The 14763-nt window shown below is 31.3% G+C and overlaps 1 pseudogene; it reads left to right on the top strand.

The window, feature by feature from the left end:
• Positions 1-10593: 10593 nt before the first annotated feature.
• On the top strand, positions 10594-11886 carry LOC133696820 (vignain-like; annotated as a pseudogene).
• The last annotated feature ends 2877 nt before the right edge of the window (positions 11887-14763 follow it).

Genomic DNA, 14763 nt, shown 5'->3' with positions numbered 1-14763 from the left:
ACTGTACTAGTAAACAAAAACAAGGAGTGGTATTGTTGCTGTCTCATCTTCCTTGTTTCATAAATGGGTCCTTTGGGTTTTGATTTGTCTTTTCTTTTTAAGAAATCGATGGCGATGGCGATGGCGATATCTCCACAGGGCTGGCGGAGAAGAGGAGGAGGCGGCTCAAGCTGTCTAATTTGAATATAAGTTTTAATAATCTTAGAGACAAATTATAGTCCTCAATTTTCTTTCCTTATAAAACCAATTATATATTTTGGATTAAGGGAAACAATGTTACACTAACACAGGTTTAAGTCTCTAATTAACCATCCTTGATTAATTAAGAATAAAGCAAAAAACGAAAGAAGATAGAGCACCCCACACATCACAAGCCTGCTGTATTTATGACCTGTTGCATGGGCCTTGGAATTTCCACTTGCCAACAGGATCTCAAAATGCCGAATTCATCGAGTCTAGACTCATTTATGGACTGGTGCCAGGGAAATAAGATAAAAGGCACCTAAGAGATGATGAAAAGAGGTAAAAAAAAAAAGAATTTAAAATTAAATTGTATCCGAACCAGGCCCCGGATCGGGGGTTCATTGGGTTGACCCGCAAGAACATCCCAACTTAATTTGATAATTATAATCAAAACCATATTATTTTTGTTTTAATTGACTAATGAAAAAAAAAAGTAGATAGTATCAAAAAATGAGAAAAGAATATATTTTTAAAACAAAATATTACTAAATTAAATATTATCAACACTAATTAAAGGACTTTCTGATTAATTTTTAAAACTAGAACAACTATTTAATTCATTTTTCAAAACTAAAATTACTAGTTTATAATTTACTCAAAATATCTAAAAAAAGTTAATTTCCAAGGATGTTGATAAAAAAACAAGAGAAACTCCTAATTAATTTAACTTTATATATATACACACACACACACCTAAAAATTTTGACAATCAAATGAAAAAAAAATGTATTAATTAACAAAAAAAAACTAAAGCTGCTATTGGTTTTATTGTGCTCTAAGATATAATTTATTATTTATTTCAATAGTATAATTATTGTTTTGCCCCTTAGTTATTTTCTCTTTTAACTTTGCTTCGAGGATAGAATGGTCTTTTCCACATAACATGAATGTTTTTTGGAAATTGAGTTATTTTTGTAATTGCATTTGTAAATGCACAATAAAATAAGGAATATAACCCTGGAATAAATTAATTTGATGCTTTTATGCACAAGGGTGATTTTGTATTTTCATGTTTGGTTCAATAGTGGATTTACGTCTTACCCATTCCATGCGAATATTTTAGCCTTGCATTCAGGGGCTTTATGGTAATTTCAGCATGGTCTCTTGTGAGTATTGATTGGTCTTGGGGGCATTTTCGGTTTTGTGCAATGCAAATAAAAAAAAGTTATTGGCGAGTGCGCTGCTCCACCTATTTTGGGCACCGCGTGCGGCTGATTTCGATGGATGATCTAGCACTTCCACCGCATTATTGGATTCATCTCGGCTTCCTTTTCCTCCCTGAGTGGTGCGTATATGGTGGTTTAGTGCGATTTGGCCTAAAATATCTTTTTTTCCTTCTCTTTCTTCTTGGATTTGCGTGCACGCCATGCTGAAAAGTAAACCAACCCTTTAACTTTTTTTCCCTTTCGATTGAATCCCTCTTCTCTTATTTGCAATTGTTTTATTTACACTGGTTATTTCTAATTGGATTTGATTTTTGATTTTTGATTTCATCCCTGGTCATTTGATTTTTAAAATTTGTTTCTAAATTTGGTGTTCATTCTTTAAATTATTATTTGTTTTGTTTTAAATTGTTTTATTAATTGATTTTTTTTTCACAATTCCACCCCAAGCAATTTTTTTCATTTAATTTTTGGGTTAAATCTGGTGAAGTTTCTTTTAGTTGTTATTTTCAAATCATTTTCTTTATGGATTGGTTTTTTACAATTTCATCCTTGAAGATTTCATTTCATTTTATTTTTATGTCGGATTTAGTCTAAATTTTTTTAATTGCTATTTTTGCATAGTTTTTTAATTGATTTTTTTTCAATTTCATCTATCAATGCCAGATTCAGTGCTTTCTAGTTAAAAAATTTTAACAGTTAGAAAAAAAAATTTAATGTTAAAAAAGCAATAATCTAGTTACTTTCTAACAGTTGTTGGCTAACAATTTTGAATCCTTAATTTGGAGTCCCTTGTAAATGGATTCAATGACCGAGAAGGACGGAGATATATATATTATATGGATTAAAGGAAAATCGACGGGTCTAGAATAAAATTTGTTTTCACTAATCCTAATTAAAGAAAACGAATGTTCAATTTTTTTTTTTATATGGGATATTATTTAATGAAAATAATTAAACAGCTAGAGAAATTATTTATAATGTATGCTTTGAGTCATTGCACCGACTACACTATTTTGGTGACTCTGGAAAAAAAAAATTCACTATTTTAGTCCACGTTAACTAGGAACTATGAATTTATACTTATCCAAGAAGAAATATAAAATATATATTATATTTAACCAATTATAACATTCATAACTCATAATATTAACCTATCCTATTCCAATAAATGGGGCCCTATTTATATAAAATAAGAGTATATATTAATCGTGCATTCATTAATTTAGAAAATGGATTTTATTAATTTTTCTTTGACAGGCGCGCGCGCGCATATATATATATATATATATATATATATATATATATATATATATATATATATATATATATATATATATATATATATATATATGTTATGCTTTAGATGATTATGAAGTAAATTCATAGATAACTATTATTGGTCCTTGTTTATTTATTTTTTTAATTCATAACCTAGAATTCTATTTCATAACATCAAGTTCTAATTTAATATTAAAATACTCTTCAACACTTCAAATATGTGAGAGTGTGTTAAATAAATAAAAAACATAAAACAATATAAATATAACTTACGACCATGAAATTATAAATAAATTAAGCTCCATGATTGAACCCAAAAAATAAGATTTAGAAATCTTAAACAGAAATATCACAAAAAAATAATCATTATTTCTATAATGCAATACATAATATTTTATGTACGGGGAAGGAATACAAAAATAAATATCATGGATTCACCCAAATCTTTTAATTTTGTTTATAGTTATAATTATAAATTGAATTTTTTTTTCCTTGTCATCATAGAGGTACTAGTGAAGAATATGGCTGGTTTTTTTTGTTATTTTATGATTCCAATCCAAATTTATTGAAGATTAATAGAAAATTAATAAAGTATGAAAAGGCAAAGAGATGATGACATGTCCACGTTATGATGTAGTGGTTAACTTTGTTTATAAGATGTGGTGGCAAGAAAATGACATGGCTTGGGCAAAGAACAACAATGGTGTTAAAACTTGGTATCTTCAAAAGAAAATAAAAAATCAGATAAAACATGTAAATCACGAAAAATAAATTAGTTTAAATATAGAAACAACACTAGCGAAATACAATTAAACTCTCTAAACCTTTAAAAAAATAAAAAAAAATAACATTTAAATAAAACTCTATAATTATTAATAAAACAATTATATTTTGAATTAAACTGAATAGTTCTATTTAGTTTTATTCTAACAGTCATAAATATTAATTCTACTGATAATATTATATTTTGATATTATAAATATTCATATAATAATATTTAAAAAACTATTAAAAGAGATTATTTCTTTCAAATATGATATAGAATTGATTTATTTACCTACAAACTACAGAAACAATTATTGTTTGTTTATTTTATGCCACTTGCAAAAACTAAAAGCCGAAGAGTTTATAGTGAGGTTTTGACGGCTCTGGCATTGATTGAAATTGCTTGCCACAAGAAAACGTCAGCAACAAAGACAAGAGCAGAAAGTTATTTGCTTGAAGCTGCATATCATTCTACATCAAGCCTGTGCTGTAATGAAAGCCAAGTCCACCATACATTAAATACTTCACTTTTCTGCTTCTTCTTCTTCTTCTTCTTCTACATTTTTAGTTACGTAGGAAAAATTACGTATTTGGCCCTCTCCCGGGTAGTTTGGAATTGGTCCCTTGAAGCAGATAGAGCTGAGCGATCTTATCAAAGTCATTGCAGTTATAGATGGTCGAACTTGTTTACGGTAAATTGATTAATTTCGTACGTCTATTTTCATCTCCATTTATGAGAGAGAGATTTCATTTTCTAACTTGAAATTAGATGAGACAGGAAAGGGATCAATTCCGTAAAAAATAATCTCTCTAATAGTCCAGATTTAATAGTTTTTATGATGAAAATTACTGTCGGTTTTTACACCAACAAGCAATCTGTGATTATTTCACCAACAAAATCACGGACATGAAACATTCATTGAAAAAAACTTGTTAGTAATTTCTGGTTTGTCGGTAAGTTTATTGTCGATAAATTTACAGATAGATTTACAGACGGACTACGCTCGCAAAAAAAAAAACCATATCCACTTCATTCCGTTGATAATTCTCTCAGTACTATTTAGTATATCACCGACATGAGAACCGCATGTAATTATTTTGGTGAGTTAATAGTTGCAGTGATATTTGCATTAATTCTTTCGATGAGTTAATAGTTGCAGTGATATTTGTATTAATTCTTTCGATGAGCTAATAGTTGTAGTGATATTTGCAGTAATTCTTTTTCAACTCTTTAAAATATACCGACGGACTGATTCCGTCAGTGAGTTAACAGTAGCATTGATATTTGTTGTACTTCTTTTTTCACTCTATATAATATAACGGCGGAATAAGTCTGTCGGTAACCCCGTCAGTAATAATTTATATATATATATAATCTATTAAACAAAAATAGAAAATAATTACAAAAATTGAATTAATATAAAATTGAAAAATAAATTATCTTAATATAAAAGCCAATTATTTATTACAAATTTAAACATTCATGTGTTCAAATATAATAAAACTAGAATAGAGACTCGCTAGAGGAGGAGGAGGATGGTCGTTTGCATGACCGTGGGGCCAATAAGAGGATACACATGTACTACTTATTTTTTATCTCATCTTCATTACCATCCGATAAATTAGTTGTTCATAACTCGTAGAGAATCGTTCATATTTTTCATTGAGATGGGTTGTATATTTTTGTACTCCTTGATCTAACAAGTCCATGAACTCTGAAGATTGAGTGCTTGAGACTAGTTGCAAGCATCCAATGCTCGAAACACTATAGGTCGTCTGTAACTTCTAAGCTGTAGTATTAGAGAGTCTGTACACCCGATTTCCATCGAATCCACCAGACGATTCTGCCTCCAACCACAAATCCGAATCAATGTTCAAGTGGGTCAAAAAAATGTCCTCGATGTCTTCTCCAACCACAAATCTGAATCAATATTCGGGTGGGTCGAAAAATCGTCCTCGTATGTCTTCTCCAACCAGCTATTATATGTCTCTTGGAAATAAAAAATAAATTCATCAAATTCAAGTAAATAATAACTTAAGAAAAAAAATTGTTAAAAACCAACATGCCATAAAATATTGAGCTCAACCATCCACAAACCGTTGCACCATTTTTTGACGCTCATTACTCTGCATGTGCGTTTCCACAAAAAACTTCATTGGACTTGGCTCACATCCAAGAACCGTAGCTTGCAAGATAAAACTATTGTCAGTTAAATATATTTATAAAAAAACAACAAATTTTAAAAAATGAATATAATTTAAAAAAATCTTACCATCCGCTTCACATGCAAGACGAATAGAACGAAAGCACTGGTGTGCGTGGTAACAGAACCAGGAATTTGACAACTCCGTTTCCCTGCACTGAACTATGATTGTCGTGTGAAACACACAAACGTCACGTGTTGAATATATGTCGTTCATATAGTCTCCGAGATGTATAGTGGCCTGAAATCCTTTCAAATCACCACATTATTCCAGCCTGGTAGATCGCTTTCTTCTACATATTTTTTGGATTTTTTTTTGCGCTTTGTACTAAAAATCACACAACCGTTACGGTATAAACAAATTATTTATAAGTAAATGAGAAATAAAATTTTAATATTTAAAATAAAAAATTGAATTATTATTATTATTATTATTTTAAAATATTGATAGAGTTTTACCATGCAAGTGCTTGCATGATAAAACTCTATCAATTTTTCACTCTTTACAGAAGTGAAGTGAAGTTCAGTGGTTTTTAGCGTCTGTTCTTATGCGGATCCGCACATGGAACATGGATTGTAAAGCTTGACTTCACTACAGCTACGAATATTTGTGGCAAACATATCTTGCAAAATCTCCTCCTCAATTCTTTCCACCTTGTGGCCGTAATATACATATTTCCATGTAACTGGGTCCGCATCTAGCCCCGCTGCATGGTAAATGAAATCTCTTTAATCGAAAAATATCTCCATGGACGAACAACACCGTGCCAGTTTAACAATCTCTCTCTATCAGACCATCACCTCCAGGCCCGACTGCCACCTTCTTCTACGGTGATGTCTCTTCGGACAGGAAGTGGCTTCTAAACAGGCAGTGCTTTAATAATATTGATCAGACCAAATGGATTCCCACCACGTCTTGTACACCTTTTCCAAGCGTCCTGGCTCGGCCTCAAATCATAGTTATCAGATTGGTTCGCCCAGCGGGTTAACCTGAAATTTAAAGTTTTAATTGGGTCTGTTTCATTTAAAATCAGGACTAATTATTGGTTTCGAAAAAACCATTCAATCCGCTGAGTTAATCTAGAACCTGGAAAATATGCTCTATGTTCTATGTTCAAGCCTTGTAGTATAAATGTTTTATGTTCACAAGAAAAAAAAAATTTAATATAAAATTTGAAGCTTTTTAATATATATACTTTATGTTCACAAGAAAAAAATTATATTTTTTAATGTGAGATGAAAAAATATTTTTGGTTTAAATACTTTAACTTAAAAGGATAAGATAATATCATTTCAATATGGGATAAAAAAGAACCTTTTGAAATAATCTTTTAAATTTCATTATTTACAACATGTACAACCTATATATTGTTTCTTAATTTCTTTCATATAAAATATTAAAATTTCAAACTTGAAATTATAACTCCATTCAAATATGGCATCAAAACAATCTTTGCTTTTCTCATGAAATCAAAACTAATAATAATATCATAATCATCTAAATTCACAACCAACACATCTGGGTTACCTCTCTATTGATCCAACATAATCAGCACATCATAACATAATCAGCACATCATAAGACATACCCATAATCTTTTGTGCCTTAGAATTGACTGTTTTAATAAAGTTGTGGTTACTGCTCAATCTCAAACAAAGATCTTTCACTAACTGATTAGACACAAATGTATGGGTCACACCCGAATCTAACATGACATTAATTGGCTGCTCATTTACACTGGGCTGTATACACATCAAATCTTCTACCACTAATTTTTCTTTTCACAACGCATCAATCCTCGCTAAGTCCTAATCAACAAGACTGGTTTGAGAAGCTGAATCCACTAATTCAGCTACCAAGCAGTTTAACACACGTATAGAATTGACGTGTGTAACTACTCCCTCATCTTCATTGTTATCTCCAACTCAAATAGCGTTTAGCTTCTCTCTCTTTGGATATTCCCTTTCAAAGTGAGGACCATCACAAATGAAGAAAGCATAGCTCGGTTTAATACCTTTACCTTATGCATCTATAAATTTAGCCTTACGGGTATCCACTACAACCTTCGATGCACCCCTACTAAAAATTTTCCTTCTTGACCTTTACCTTAGATTTGAACGAGGATGACACATAGCCCTCTCTAGTATTCAATTTAAAATTAACCAAATTGTCCGCAACAACAATAACAAAGGACATATCTTTTATTTTTTTTCATTTTATTTTTTTGTCGTTTTAGTTTCGTTTGCACCAAAGATTGGAGTCCAGACATGAAGTTGAATATCATGTCTTCCTCGGACATATTATCGATATCAAGAATCAAATATCTGAAAAATTATATAAATTATTTAAGTGTTTGGTTATCATTAACATTTTTTTCCATTTATTGGCCCTAGATGATTTTGATTTATTTAATTAAATATAGACATTAACTTTTTGATTTATTATTAGATTTTTTTTATCAACAAAGGAGGGAAAACACCTTTCATATATATATATATATATATATATATATATATATATATATATATATATATATATATTACTCATAATGAATTGTTAGCCAAATAGCTTAATGAACTAGCTAATTGTTCTATGCTACAATGTAGGCTGAAGTAAAATTGTTTTCTATCACAAAAAAATATAGATATTATTAACGTGTCTTATAAAAAATAGATTTTAATGATGAATTTAAAATCATATTTAAGCTTTTTATGGTAATTTTATCAATTAATACAAAAAAGAATTAAAGGCAAATTATAATAATATCTTTGAGGTATTATGAAATTATGCAAACAATAAAAAATATTAATTACTATTTATCAAACAAGTTAAACTAAATAATTTTAATAAATTTGAGGATATTACTAAAATATAAATTTTAAAATAAAGTCATTATATATATATTGATCGCGTTTGGTGCGTCTTGTCCTATAACTTCAAAACTGTTAATAAATTTGGTTCCTCCAAAACAAGTGTTTTTTTATCGAAATATAAGATACTTCAATGTTTAAATTAATAAATTTTAGTAGAAAAATAATATATAAAAAAGATGGATAGTATATGAAGAAGAAAAATACTATTTGTAGAAGATAAATAGTTTTTGTAGAAGATGAATAATGTTTGATGAGAGATATTTGTATTGTTGTGTGTTAACGTGGTGCAAACAATATTTTAAAAGAATTTAAAATTATATATTTTTTTAAATAATTATTTTTATATTTTTAAATTGTTTTGATATGTTGATGTTAATTTTAATAAATTTTTAAGTAAAAAAATATTTTAACCGTGATTATCACTGTTTTAAACATGAGGTAACATGGTGGTGGTAAAGTACCATGGCGGTGGTAAGAAGAAGAGAGAGAGAGAGATTGGTTAAGTTTTTTTGGAGAGGGTTTTGATGGGCTGCTTGGAGGAGGGTTTGGTTGGGCCTCATTGAAGAAGGGTTCAGGTGGGCTTGTTAGGAGGAGAATTCGGGTGAGCTTCATCGGAGAAAGAATTTGTTGGGCTTGGCCCAAAATCAGCTAGTTTTTTCTTCTTCTTTTTCAATTTTTTTTGGCACGTCATCATCATCATCTTCTTCTTCTTCTTATTAACATTTGTAGTTATGTTATGTAGGAGAAAAAAATATAATTAATTTCGATATTATCAAAGTCTTAGTTGTTATAATCGAACGTGTTTATGATAAATTAATTAATTTCGGACGTCTATTCACATCTCCATTTGGTTAAAAACCAACTAATTAAATTATGGTTAACTAACCCTTTGTTAATGAGAGGAAGAGTTCATGTTCTAATTTGAAATTAGGCGAGACAGAAAAAGGATCAGTTCCTTGGAAAAATAATCTGTCTCACTCTCACCTCGCTTCATGACATGGGTAGTCCTCGGGGGTTAAGGTGTTGATCCAATTCACTAATTACTATGAAAATACTTGGATTTATAACTTGTTCGGTTGTGTATTTTAAAAGTGTTTTTAGAAAAAAGTTATTTTTTATCTTAAATTATTGTTTGTATTTTTATATATTTTATGTTCTAATGTTAAAATAAATTAAAAAATTTAAAAATATATATTATTTTAATATATTTTTAAATCATAAATATTTTAAAAAACAACTGTTAAATATTATTTTAATAGCCTTATAAAGTTCATTGATAGTAGCTCAAAGACCCATCAGAATCTCTATCACACGATTATTCGAGCTTGACTGCACCAAGATGATGGGCTTGCCAGGATCTTTATGAAGAAACCAAGTCTGCTTCATTACTTTAATATGCATATGCTATTACCTACGCTGTTTCACCTTGTAATTCTTTTCTTTTCATGGAACTGGATTCGCCTGGTGACTTCTTACGCCGATTTTGTGTGTGTTTCATCATTCTAAGCACTAATTAATTTACTCATGAAAGAGGTAAATAGCAGAACCCCTACGAGATTATTCATTTTTCTAAGAAACGACATGCAAACTTTGAGCACCCTTCTACGAAACGAGTCGAGTACGGACCGTGGTTTTCATGTTGGCTTCCGGACGGACGCAAGATCATCAAGCATCACCTCCAGAAAAGCTGCAACGCATAATATAAGCCCACAACGTTATTCTTGATATACTTAGTATATAAAACCAATGACTGTCAATCAAATAGCTACTTCTTCAAGAATCATTATGTCTCTTTCGGTGCTTGAAGCCAAGAAGATGATCCTTCTCCCACATTTATAGCCATTTTCTTCACAAACTTTTCCTCTCGATTCTGGGTTGAAGTTCTAAGAAGCTACAAGCTTATCTCTTCACTGGGAGTATATATACAAGGATACATCTTGTCATTCCAAAATCAAATCAAACAGCTTTATCTCGGATTTATTTCTTTAGTCAATATTAGCATTAAATCCTTTAAGATAATACCATAGCTATTTTGCTAATCTATAGTACCTGAGACCGTTGTTATGGATACGGGAAAGGTCATCCTGGTTGTCTTTTCAGTAGTTCTGGTTTTCAGGTTGGCTCAGAGTTTTGATTACTCTGAAGAGGACTTGGCATCAGAGGAGAGACTCTGGGACTTGTACGAGAGGGATGGAGGGGTCAACACACAGTTTCCCGCAGCCTCACTGAAAAACAAAAGCGCTTCAATGTATTCAAGGCAAATTTGAAACATGTTCACAAGGTGAATAGCAAGGACAAGCCTTACAAGTTGAAACTGAATAGGTTTGCTGATATGACCAACCATGAGTTCTTGTAACACTATCGAGGCTCAAAGGTAAGCCACTACAGGATGCTCCATGGACCAAGACAGGGAACTGGGTTCATTCATGAGGGTACAAGTAACCTTCATGAATTTTTTTTCTCTTTCCGCCTCCACCTATCGGTGTTAATTAATTTGTTAAGATTAAGTTTTATGGTATATATATATACTTGGCAAATATATATGACTTTAGATATTGCTTAATTTGAACAATATTACTCAAAAATTCCTGCTGTTATTATAGGTAGCTGTTGGGCATTTTCAACTGCAGCAGCAGTGGAAGGCATAAACAAAATCAAAACGGGAGAGCTGGTCTCTTTATCTGAGCAAGAGCTAGTTGACTGCGATTCCGATAACCATGGCTGCGATGGAGGATCAATGGAAGACGCATTTAAGTTTATTAAGCAAATTGGTGGATTAACATCAGAGAATACGTATCCTTACAGAGCTAAAGATGAATCTTGTGACTCAACCAAGGTTAAGATGACCTCTGCGTCAAGATTAATTCTCCATTAATTGCATCTTCCTGATGCATATGGGACCATAACTCCTCTTGCTGTAGCAGATGAATGCCCCAGTTGTGAATATTGATGGGTATGAAATGGTTCCTGAAATTGATGAAAATGCCTTGATGAAAGCTGTCGCAAACCAACCTGTAGCAATCGCAATGGATGCTGGTGGCAAGGATCTCCAGTTCAAGCCAAGAATCCAATATCTCCAGCTATATATATTATTAACGAATACGGATTTTGTGTGCTCGGATTGCAGGGAGTATTCACTGGAGATTGTGGCACAGATCGAGCTGAATCAAGATGGAACGAAGTACTGGATAGTGAAGAATTCATGGGGCACTGATTGGGGTGAAAAGGGATACATAAGAATGCAACGAGGGATTGATGCTGAGGAAGGATTGTGTGGTGTAACTTTGGAGGCCTCCTACCCAGTCAAGCTGCGCTCAGACAACAAGAAAGCACCATCTCGCAGGGATGAACTCTAGTTGATCAGTCGATATGGCCAAATAAGATAGTAGATGACCTCACCCATGTATAAAGGACGAAACAAAAAAAATCTTTAAAAAACAATCCTAATAACTGGGTCAATTTTAGTCAATCTACAACTTATATAATGATACTCAATGAGGAATTTAAAAAAATTACAAAATTTAATTTTTAATAAATTTAATATTAAATGAAGAGATAAAAATAGATGAACTTTTTAAACTCATGAATCACAAAGTTATGAAATCATAAAATTTAATTTTAAATTAATTTAATATTAAAAAATAACTTATAGTAAAAAAAAAAATCAAAATCAACATATATTACACCTTTTAATTTTGGTTGGCGAATACCATGAGAGAGAAAAGACGGGGAAGAAAGAAAAAATGTGGCTGCCGTGTAATCACTGACCATGGACCTACACGTGTTGTTTTAATGGATATAACTTGACGCGACGCTTTTAGATGCCACCATGTCAGTCTAGTTGGCATGCATGCACACCCCACCACCACTATATTTATTTTAATTTCAAATTTTATCTTTTTAAACTTAAATATTTTACATAAACTTAATTTTATTTTACTAAATCCATAAATAAAATAACATTCTAACCATCATCATTAAAATAGTGTCGTTCTAAAAGAAATGCAGTGTCCAAAAGAAGACAGGCATCCGTGCAAGGGGGTCTTTCAAAAGCTTTTTTTATTTTACTTGTCTCGAGCACGTACTATTGAGTTTCTTTTTTCTTTTTTCTTTTTTCTTGATTGTAATAAATTAAAAAGAAGGATCCAAGTGGCCAACCGTGTCGTCTTGATCAGCACAAAAGAACATACTGCGCACGCATGCCACTATCTCCACGGTGCCCACTGGCCACTGTCCAGTCACTTCTCCCGAACCAAAATCTTTGACCATTCACCGGCCATTCTTCTCTTTCCCCGGTCAGATAAACGATACACCACCGGTTATAAATAACTACTAACAACGACAATAATAACGCTTTACAGACAAATTTATTGATTTAAAATTTATAAGATCATTTATATACATATATATATATATATATAAAAGAAACAAACAGACAATTTTCTTACAAACCCACCATGAAAATTTGTCATAAATCACAGTACTGAATAACTAGCAAGGCGCAAAAACAAGGCAATGCAACCAAAATGAAAAGAAGAAGAAGAAGAAGAAGAAGGATTAGCACTAGGGATCAATGATTTTTTATTTTATTTTTTCTCTATCTTCTTTATATTTATATATATATTTAAAAAAAACAATTACTTGTTATTTTAAAAAAAATATTAACGCTGCAATGACCCATTAAATCTCACTAAAAAACAAAACGGCTAACGAATTAAGGTGAGGCTCAAAGTTGATGCTAGGAGCATACTGGAACATAATTTCTTGAAGATGTCATGAATTGGCTCAAAAGTTGAAAATTACACCGGCCCTATTCCTTCTCTCACTATATGATGATCCATTGAGTTATTATTGGATTTTTTAAAAAAATAATGAAGTAAATTAAAAGTTTTGAAAAATAATATTATTTGAAAAATATTTGGTGAAATAATACATTTTCACTGTGTTATATTTATAGAACGCAATATTTACTAAATGTTGTTATTTTTAAGCATAACAAGATAGTTATTGCACTTCAAAATAATAACGTTTAAACTTGTTGCTCTTTTGAAGTGCCAGAACTACTAATTGGCCGGTCGGTTGAATACAATTGTATAACCAGTCAACTGTTTAATACAAAAATTATAATTTTATGAATTTTTCTTTTAAATATGTTTTATGAATAAAAATATAAATCTTTGTCTAACTTATGGACTACAAAACAAACTTCAATTAAAATCTTTAGAAGTTATTATTCCCGTAATAGTTCTCACAGCTGATTATTACTAGTTAGATGTGGGTCTATTATAATTAGATGAGAATTTACATAAGATAGATTACATGCATGACCTAACACATGTATTTATGAACCAATATGACATGTTTAGGCTTAGGAAGAGGTTTGGTCGCGTAAGACAAAATGATAATTTAAAATAACCATAACTTTTTATTCAACTGTTGGCTCGAATAAAAATTTCTACAGGAGTTTTCGAAGACTGTTTTTCTTAAAGTATTTATGAAATTGCTATTATAATTATCGTATTTTTAGATTTCAAAAGTCTTGTCGTGTAATTCATTTTAATTTTAATAATTTTATGATTCTTTTATGAATCAATGAACCAATTAATTTTAAATTTAAATAGATAAACCGTGATATCAATTCAAATCTTGACTTTATTTGCAACATATAATGAATATTGGGAGCTGTGATTTAAAAAAATATGTTATTTCATTAAAAAAAATTATTTATGTATCATTTGACGATGAGAATTGCCCAATTTATCCGTTATTATTAGTAATTAGGAATTTGGTAGTGTCCATAAAGAAGCCTGGAGATTCGTCTTGCAGTGCTTGATTGCTGGTTGAAAAGAAACAGTAACTGTCAGCGGCGCCCAGCAATTTGATGCCAACAATACGAGGTTGAAAGGTGTATATTTGTACTGTACAGAGAGATCCAAACGGCTGGACGGGATGCCTGGAGAACCCAACGAACGTGGCAGATATCAAGTGGCCCACGTGTCAAAACCCCAAGAAACGAGAGAAAATTGAAAAGCATGAAGATACACGCAGATGGATCAGCGACGGTGGCAGTAAGAGAGGTAGAGAGGGAAGCTAAACGACAGAAGCATTTAAAATGGGCACTGAGAAAGAGCAAGAAAAGGAGGGAGAGGACTGGCGGAGGATTGGAAGAGCTTCCGCCCTGTGACAGGAAAGAACAGAAAAACAGACAAATGCGAAAGCACGGCCAGGCCAGC

The sequence above is a fragment of the Populus nigra genome, chromosome 6, assembly GCF_951802175.1.
Source record: "Populus nigra chromosome 6, ddPopNigr1.1, whole genome shotgun sequence".
Lineage (NCBI taxonomy): Eukaryota > Viridiplantae > Streptophyta > Magnoliopsida > Malpighiales > Salicaceae > Populus > Populus nigra.
This window is presented reverse-complemented; position numbering and strand designations above follow the sequence as displayed.